This window comes from Megascapheus bottae, chromosome 3 (assembly GCF_031878675.1).
Source record: "Megascapheus bottae isolate mThoBot1 chromosome 3, mThoBot2.hap1, whole genome shotgun sequence".
NCBI classification, from domain to species: Eukaryota; Metazoa; Chordata; class Mammalia; order Rodentia; family Geomyidae; genus Megascapheus; species Megascapheus bottae.
The window spans coordinates 5158890-5168266 of NC_143511.1; positions in this window are offsets into that span (position 1 = coordinate 5158890).

The following is a 9377-nucleotide window of genomic DNA, read 5'->3' on the forward strand; positions in this document are numbered from 1 at the left end:
GACAACAATGAAAGATAGCCACTTCTAAGTGCAAAATGAACATAAATTCCAACCTGGATAGCTTATATGCAGCTAAACTTTAATTAAGGCAATGTAAGAATACTTTCAGACAAAGTCAAGCATCATAGCATTAATGGAGTCACATGCTTCCAACAACATACTGTTCTCTCTCAAAGGCCAGAAACAATGGAGCCATGGCCTACAGACCAGAATCTCTTTAAACTACTAGCAAAATCTTTCTTTAAGGTGTATTTGGACTTCTACCACAGATAAGAAAAAAAATGACTAATACAGCAAGAAACAAGAGGAAATACAGCAAAACCCTGATGGCAGAAAGTACAAAATAATGAAGTACAAAATAATAAAAAAACATTCTCATTTTGATAAATTAAAAAAAAAAACCTCAAGCCTAACTGTATGTTACTTTTATCACATAAACTTAAAAGAATAAAAACAGGTTGAAAGTAAAGTTTAAAAAATAAAGTAGCTGGACACCAGAGGCTCATGCCTGAGGAGCACAGTTTGAAGCTAGTCCCAGCAGAAAAGTCCAGGATACTCTTATCTCCCCCCAAAAAGCTGGAAGTGGAATTGTGGATCCACCTGATAGAGTACCTTGAGCAAATAAGCTCAGGTACAGAATCCAGTCGCTGAGTTCAAGCCCCCACTAGCAATGCACAAACACACAAAATCAAAATAAAGCAATAATGAAGGGAAGGAAGATAGTTCAAAATATTAATATCAGACAAGACAGAGTCTTAATACAAAAAGCCTTAGAGAGAGAACAACATAATAATAAAAGGCATTCTTTCTTTTTAGCCAAGGAGGTAGGAAAGCCTCTCAAAAGAGGAAAGTTGTCAGAGTTTCAAGGCCAAACTGAATTAGTTCACAAAATTTTAAACCTTGCCACTCGATATTAACAGAATAAAAGCCAAAGTGCGAACAATTACTACTCAAATACATAAACTCACGAAACATTATCCTATTGCCAGAGAATCAACATCTTTACAAATATGTAAGGAAAAAGCAGACCATGAACTACATCTTAAAGCAAATTTCAATAGTTTTTTAGTAATTTATTTTACATAGATTATATTCTCTCATCCCATCAATTAAGTTGGAAGTTATTTTTTAAAATACTGTTAAAAATATGTTGGGGAATATAAAGGTAAACTTGCAAATAAACTATGAGCCAGATTTTTTTTAATGACAGAAGTTAGAAAAAAAATGTGGTAGAGCTAGCTACACATGGAAAGATCAGAAGAACACAAGATTGTTTTGATAGGGCTCTCGCAGTAACTCCCTCACTTTGAGACAAGCACAAGAACTTCTAAAAAGCATCACTTGAAAAGCTTGATGCAGATTCCCTGAAATTTATGGGATATGGTGAGCTATTTGCCTCAAAATTTATAAATGAAGACCAAATTCTGTGGCTGGATTTCTGCTCTGAATTTCAGAAAAAGTCCATATTTGCAGGACTACCTTTCACAGTTTATTCTCATAAAAGAGTGCACATTTCCTTTACAACAGATGTGGGTCAAAGGTGGAAGCAAGTCAGAAGAAGCTTCAAAATGACCCCTATAAGGGACTGGCTTTTGGGATAGTGACTCTGAACCAAGCCAAGAAAGCATCAAGAAAGAACAATGTCCAGCCAGGTGCAGGTGGCTCACACCTGTAATCCTAGCTTCTGAGGAGGCTGAGATCTGAAGATCGAAGTTCAAAGCCAGCCAGTAAAGTCTGCAATTAACCACCAGAAAACTGGAAGTGGCTCTGTGGCTCAAGGGGTAGGGCAGTAACCTTGAGCTGAAGAGCTCAGGGACAGCACTCATGCCCAGAGTTCAAGTCCCACAACTGATCCAAAAGAACAATGTCCAAAGCGGTCCAAGGAGGACCTATACAATCTCATGGAGGTAAACAAGACCTTCTCTGATCATTATCTCCTCTCCCTTTCCCCAAATCTTAATCTTAAGGAAGTTAGAAGCCATCTAGAAAGAAGGCAATGTGTAAATAACAGGAGTAATCCCACATTTTCCACTGCAGACAACTTGAACTATGAAAATGAAATAATTATCTTTGAGTGCTGACTTCTTTATTTTTCTTTTATACTGTACTAAATTATTACAAAACTAAGATCATTTTATTCATTAGTGTATTAGTGGCTAGAAGTAAGAGAGACCAGAAGAATCAAGGCATTTTCTGAATTTCAAGGGTAGAGAGAAAAAATTAGCTTTCAAAGTAACCTTGGTTAAACATTGTGCAAATGCAAGAGCTCATATCCACATTTCATCCCATGCGTCCTGCTGTCTCAGTATCCACCAGGACCAAATAATAATACAAATGCTGCAACAGAAATGCTGCATGTCAAAACTTATTTGTAGTTGGGGCTTGGAGTGTAAAAAATAATTCTACTGATGAAAAGAAAAGCTGAGAATATAAATGATCTCCTTCAACTTAATTTCAGAGAACAAAATATTAATTCTAAAGAAAATCAAATTTAAAAACTGAAGAAGACAAATTAATGAAAATTAGAATTTATAGTGGATTTGATCAACAAAGCCTACTTAAAGTCTTTGAAAAGACTAATAAAGTAAGTAAACCATAGTGAAATGCATTAAAAGTTTTAAAGACTTTAGAGTTAGAATGAAAATTGGGCAAAAACTAAAGAGAATCTAAACATCAAAACAATAAAGGAGTAAGCTTGGTGTAGGTAACATATGCCTATAACCTGACAGGATGTGGGGTTTGAGGCTAGATGTTTTTTAAAGTTCACAAGATCCATTCATAATCAATAGCTAGGCTAAAAACTATGAGGGCTGAAACTGAGAGGATCAGGGGTCCAGGCCAGCCTGGCATAAATATTCCTCAAGACTATCTCCACCAAGTGAAGTTGTATCCAGTGATATGTACCTCTGATGCCAGCACAATGCAGATGGAGGTTCAGGTGCACCCAGACGAGAGACCCCATGACACCAAAAATACTACTGTTTCTACTACTATCACTACTACTACTAATAATATAATAATAATAATGCTAAGAAGTACATTTTATCTCAAGAAGGCAAAGAATTTAAAATTGGAAGTTTTAGGAGTGCAATGTAGCACATAAAATGATACAAGGGAAAAACTGAGTTTATTGCAATAGACAAAAAAATCATTTTATAAGAATAAGATTCAACTAAATGTTAGCCAAATAACAGTATCTGGGAATTTCCTTCATTTAATAAAGATCTGCATCACGCATCATACTTCACACTGAAATGTTACGCATACTCCATTTAAAATATGAAACATGGGGCCGGGAGTTTGGCCTAGTGGTAGAGTGCTTGCCTAGCATGCACGAAGACCCAGGTTCGATTGCTTGGTACCACATGCATAGAAAAAAGCTGGAAGTGGTGCTGAGGCTCAAGTGGTAGCGCTTTAACCTTGAGAAATTCCAAAGACAGTGCTCAGGCCCTGAGCTAAGAAGCCCAAGACTGGCAAAAATGAATAAATAAATACATAAATAAATAAATATGAAACATATGTATCACTAATCAAAGGAATCATTTGTCCTAACCATTCCAATGGTAGAATGGTAATTGTAAGGTGAAGGTGTAGATATCAGAAAAGATGAATTGTAGCTGCTATAATTCACAAACAAAACGTCCATTTAAATAAAAAATGATATGTTTTTTGTTTTTTTGTTTTGTTTTTTTTTTTGCCAGTCCTGGGCTTGAGCTCAGGGCCTGAGCACTGTCCTTGGACTTTCTCAAGGCTAGAGCTCTACCACTTGAGCCTCAGCACCACTTCTGGCTTTTTTTTCTGTATGTGGTACTGAGGAATCGAACCCAGGTCAAGATTGTTGATACAGTAGATTGCTATATATCAGCAACAAAATTAGAAAATAGAATTGCAAAGACTTACTTTCCAGTGATAACAAGTATATAACAGCTAATAATCCCTAATTACTAGTAATTACTATAATCGCTAATTATGAACTAAACGATTAGTGAACTAAATGATTAATCAATGATTATTGCATAATAATTAAATTATGTTGAAAATTCACATAAAAGACATTTTGGTTATGCTTAGAAAACTCAATGTAATAAAGATGCCACCTTAAATTAATCTATAGTACAATTCCTTGCTGAATTATTGGGACAATTCTTTACCCTGGGAGATTAGCAAAGGAATGTTATTTGTTTGGTGGTACTGGCATTTGGACTAAGAATTTGATGTTTGCCATGCAAGTGCTGTGCTGCTGAGCCATCCATCTAGTCCTGTTTTATGCTGGTAATTTTTAAGATAGGATCTTGCTGCCCATCCAAGCACATGCTTGGACAAGAATCCACCTAGTTCAAACTTCCCACTGTAGCTGAAATGATAGGCATGTATTACCACATCCTGCCATGGGGTTGAGAAAGGGTCTTACAATCTGGCCCAAACCACAATCCCCTTTTGTTCCCAAGTAGTTAGATTTATAGATGTTAGCCACTGGCAACTCATTGACATACGAAACTGTTAGGAGCAAGAATGATCAAGACAACTTTAACAAGACATCTGAAAAGAAAGAAATTGTGCAATAAATTATTCTGAAACAACTGATTTTTCACAGGGGCGGCAACTGGGGCTGAATGTCTCTCTATGCATGAAGTTAAATTCTAAGTGAATTGAAAACTAAACAAAATGCAAAACTTCTAGAAAGGTTTAGTTCAGTTTTTTTAAAAAAGAAAAACTAGTATGTACTTTTCATTTTTTTTAGTCAGTTTTGTACAACAATCAAATCAGAATGAGTGGTAAAGTATTAGAATGATGAAGGAAGAAGCAACTACACCATGTCCAAGAGAACATAGAGGTTATTGCATCACTCTTTGAATGAGGAAGACTATTTCATTGTTTCCACATGAAAATTTGGGTCCACTTCAGCTTTAAAATTCTAGGTGATTTCTACCAGTAACATTTTGTTATGGTAGGCCACATTACCTCATCTTTGGTCACTTTGATTTGCAATGCTTAAATTCTTCAAACAAGGCAAACTAATTCAAATACCAGTTTAAACACATTTTAATGTTTCTTGTGTACTTTGTAAAGGACTGTTGCCAACGTTTTACCTTTGATACTGTAAAACAAAGGTAAATTGCTGGGCACTAGTGGCCAACTACTTTGGAGACTATGATCTGAGGATCACAGTTCAAAACCAAATGGGGCAGTCAAGACCCTTAGATTCTTTTATTTATTTATTTTTTTAGTGGGTCATGGGGCTTGAACTCTGCCTAAGTGCTGTCCCTGAGCTCCTCAGCTCAAGGCTACCACACTACCCTTGAGCCAAGCCCCACTTCCTGTTTTCTAGAGGTTAATTGGAGATAAGAGTCTCAGGTCCTTCGGTGCCCAGGCTGGCTTTAAACCTTGATCCTCAGATCTCAACCTCCTGAGTAGCTAGGATTATAGGCGTGAGCCACCTTGCCCAGCTTAAGACTCTTAGATTCTTATCTCCAATTAACTACAAAAAAAAAGTTGGAAGTAGAGATTCGCTCAAATGGTAGGGCACTAGCCTTCAACAAGAAAAGTTCAAGAACAGAGAAGCCCTGAGTTTAAGTACCAGGAGTGTACCAAAATATATACACACACACACACACACACACACACACACACACACGCACAGATAGGGAGTTATAGGGTTAATACACTATGCAGACGTAAGTAATTTATTCTGAATGCAAATTTAATATTATATTTCCTTTGTAAGGATCATTTAATCACATTGCCCTAAATTCATTACTATATTTGAATGGGATGTTATGATCTACACACTGACAAGTGTTTGGATGAAAATAAATTAACTTGAGGAATTAATTAAGACAGGGAATTATGAAAGCATGTACAAGGTGAATTTATTTTTAAACTGGATACTGTACTTTAAAAAAAGATATATAAAGCAACTCTTTCAGTGGAACTGTTCTCTCCAATTTATGTATAGATTATTTGACAGTATGGTTGGAAATATCCCACACTAGCTTTTCACAGTGGAAATGAAAAACCCAAAGAATTCATATTTCCAAGACTGTTAACACCTTCTCAAATTTCGATAATTCATTCAATTTCTGTAGAAAAACATGGGGCTTTATTTTTCTTGCTTTTAATTATTTATATAGCTCAGTTTTACAAATAAGGTTCTCAATATCTGAAAGCCTGCAACTATTTCCCTATGTAAAGCACTTTCTCCAGATCCTTTTGCATTTCACTAATGTCATTATAATAACACCTCCTATAGCTGGAAACTGTCCTCCAGCTTTATATATATATATATATATATATATATATATATATATATATATATACACACATACACACATACTGCATGGGAAGATCTTTTCCTGTCAACCCTTGTATTGCTTTATTTCAATTACTATTTTGTCAATTCCTAAGTCTATAGCACTTAGAAATTTAAATGCTTGTTAAAGGTGGACAATACTAAGCTGGCTGCTGGTGGTGTAATCCTAGCTTCTCAAGAGACTGAGATCTGAGGATTGCAGCATGAATGTCCGTAAGACTTTTATCTCCAATTAGCCACCAGAAAACTGGAAGTGACACTGTGTCTCAACATGGTAGAGCACTAGCTTCGAGCTAAAGAGCTCAAGGACAGTGCCCAGGCCCCAGAGTTCAAGCCCCATGGCGGCCAAAAAAAAAAGTTGGACAATGCTATAATTTTAGATGATGGTTAAGAGAAGCAGAAGGTATGTTGGTAATAGTGTGGGTCCACACATGTCTGAAACCACTCCCCCAAACATCACCATTCTACTAAGCAAATTAAGCTTAGAATCCTAACAAAGATGATTTGAACGGGCAGTCCCCATTTTTCTTCCAGATTATTGTTTAACTTAGCCCTTACTAAAACAAGTAAATATTGTTGATGGATGAGAAATAAAATTACTGCTTCTGTTTAATTTTAAATGTTTTAAATTTTTCATATACTGGGATATGTCACAAGTCTAAAGGGATAAAGTACACATATTTTTCATCTTACATTATTCCTACAAAAACCCATGGTCTTACCAAAGAACAGTTTAGTGAGGGACAAAGATCTGTTAGCTAAATAGAATGTGGAACTTATCCACAGCATGTAGAAAGGACTGCCGATTTTTTTTCTTGTTCAGGTTCCAGATATGGATGTATAAGTTGATGGTAATTTTTTTGTTTTTCTCTTTTTATGTATTTTCTTACATTTCATATAACCTAATAGACTGTTTGATGGAATCAAGTCAGTTTAATGCTAAGCTGTAGTAAATGTTTGTTATTTTTCTGCACTGAAAACGGCCTTGCTTGTGAGTGTAATCCTAGCTACTCAAGCAGTTGAGATCTGAGGATCACAGTTCAGAGTTGACCCAAGCAGGAAAGCTTGTGAGACTCTTTATCTTCAATTAACTATCAAAAAAAGAAAGCCAGAAGTGGAGCCGTGGCTTAAGTGGTAGAGCAATAACCTTGAGCAAAATAGTTCATAGGAAGTGCCCAAGACCTGAGTTCAAGCCCCAGGACAGGTCTGGAACCAAAATGAAACCTCCAAATCAAAATAAACAGACTGCCCAGCTACTGAGACAAGTTAGGAGAGAATGATTAATTTTAAAGAACTAAAGAGAAGCTTGGCATACCCAAGTATCTAATTAATAGTTATTCATCTATTTAGTCAAGAAATATTTATTCAACACATACATCTGTGTGGAGAATTCTGTCAGATACCAAAGAAACAACCATATACAAAAATGTTATGGGCCCTGCTTTCATCAACTGGAAGTCAAAAACATGCCCAACAGTCTACGTAATCTCTATTTTAGCCTAAAGAGAGATTGCATAGGCTATTACACAATTCAATAACATGCTACTTTGTTTTCCACCAGTCTTGGGGCTTGAACTCAGGGCCTGAATGCTGAGAGCGGGGTGGGGTGGGGGGGTGTTCTGTTTTTGTCGGTCATGGGGCTTGAACTCTGGGCCTGGGCACTGTCCTTGAGCTTTTCAGTGCAAGGCTAACACTCTACTACTTGAGCCACAGTTCCACTTCTGGTTTTCCGGTGGTTAATTGGAGATAAGAGTCTCAGGAACTTTAGTGCTGTGTTGGCTTTGAACTGAGATCCTCAGATCTCAGCCTCTTGAGTTGCTAGCATTACAGGTGTGCGCTACCAGCACTGTGGCTAGGTTGTTACTTTTAGAATGATTTCCACAGTTGACCCATTAAGGTAAAAATAAAAAGGCAATCACAAAGACTAGAGCAGAGACAGAAAGTAGAAAAACAACAGGGACCTCACTAGAGGGAGTGAGAAGGACCCTGTTTTCAGGGTGCCCGCAGATCTATACTGCCAATGTCATATCTTGCCTTTCCTGGCACTTCCATTGTGACTGAAAAGAGCACAGCAGATCAGAGTTACATCTGTGAAACAGTGAAAATAAAGGGGAAATCCTTGTGGCCTAAAATTAAGCTCTATGTGTTCTTGGTTTCTTTCTGCTCTGGCAGCTTCCTTAAGTTTGGTACCAACTCTGCTTTGAAGTAGGCCAACATCAGAAAAACCAGAAAGCCAGCAAGCTGCAATTCACTAGTGCAGGATGATAGATAAGAAAAGTTGAGCTGGAGCCTTGTTACTAAGCAACCCCACAAAGTCATGGTATAGTCAGCAGGTGAGATTAAATGCCCAGGGTTTTCTTTTGTTGTTGTTGTTGCTTGTCAGTGCTGGGGCTTAAGCAACATCCCTGAGCTCTTTTTGCTCAAAGACAGTGCTCTATCACATTGAACCACTGTTCCACTACTGGTTTGGAGTTTATTGGTGACAGGAGTCTCATGGACTTTTCTGCCTGGGCTAGCTTCAAACCCTAATCCTCAGATCTCAGCCTCCTGGGTAGTTTGGATTACAGGTATGAACCATTGGCTCATGCTGAGGATTTTTTTTTAATATGGGTCTAATTTGAAGAAGCCAGATTGTTCTCAGTTACATATTTGCTCTCACTTTTTTTAATGTTTTTTACTTCCATTAAAAAGGTAGTTTATGTCAAAATGTGATTTATGTTAAAAGAAATAAGCCAAACACACAAACATACACATGCCCACCCACAAAAACATTGTTTCAGCAACATTAAATGTTTTGAACCTAAATGGTAGGTGTATTAAGTGATAAAGGTTCTGTTTTCCTTCCAAATTTTCTACATGCTAGAAATATTTGTATATGTTAGAAAAGAATGAGAACAATGTTATCATGGCATTTATATTAAAAACTTATTTAGAATTTCTAAAAACATATCTAAAGGATTCTCTATGAAACATACAGAACTAAGCTCAGCCATTGAATTAAGCTCAAAGAATGAATAGCAGTTTCATTATTAGTAAATAACATAACAAGAAATAGTTGTTATTCCTA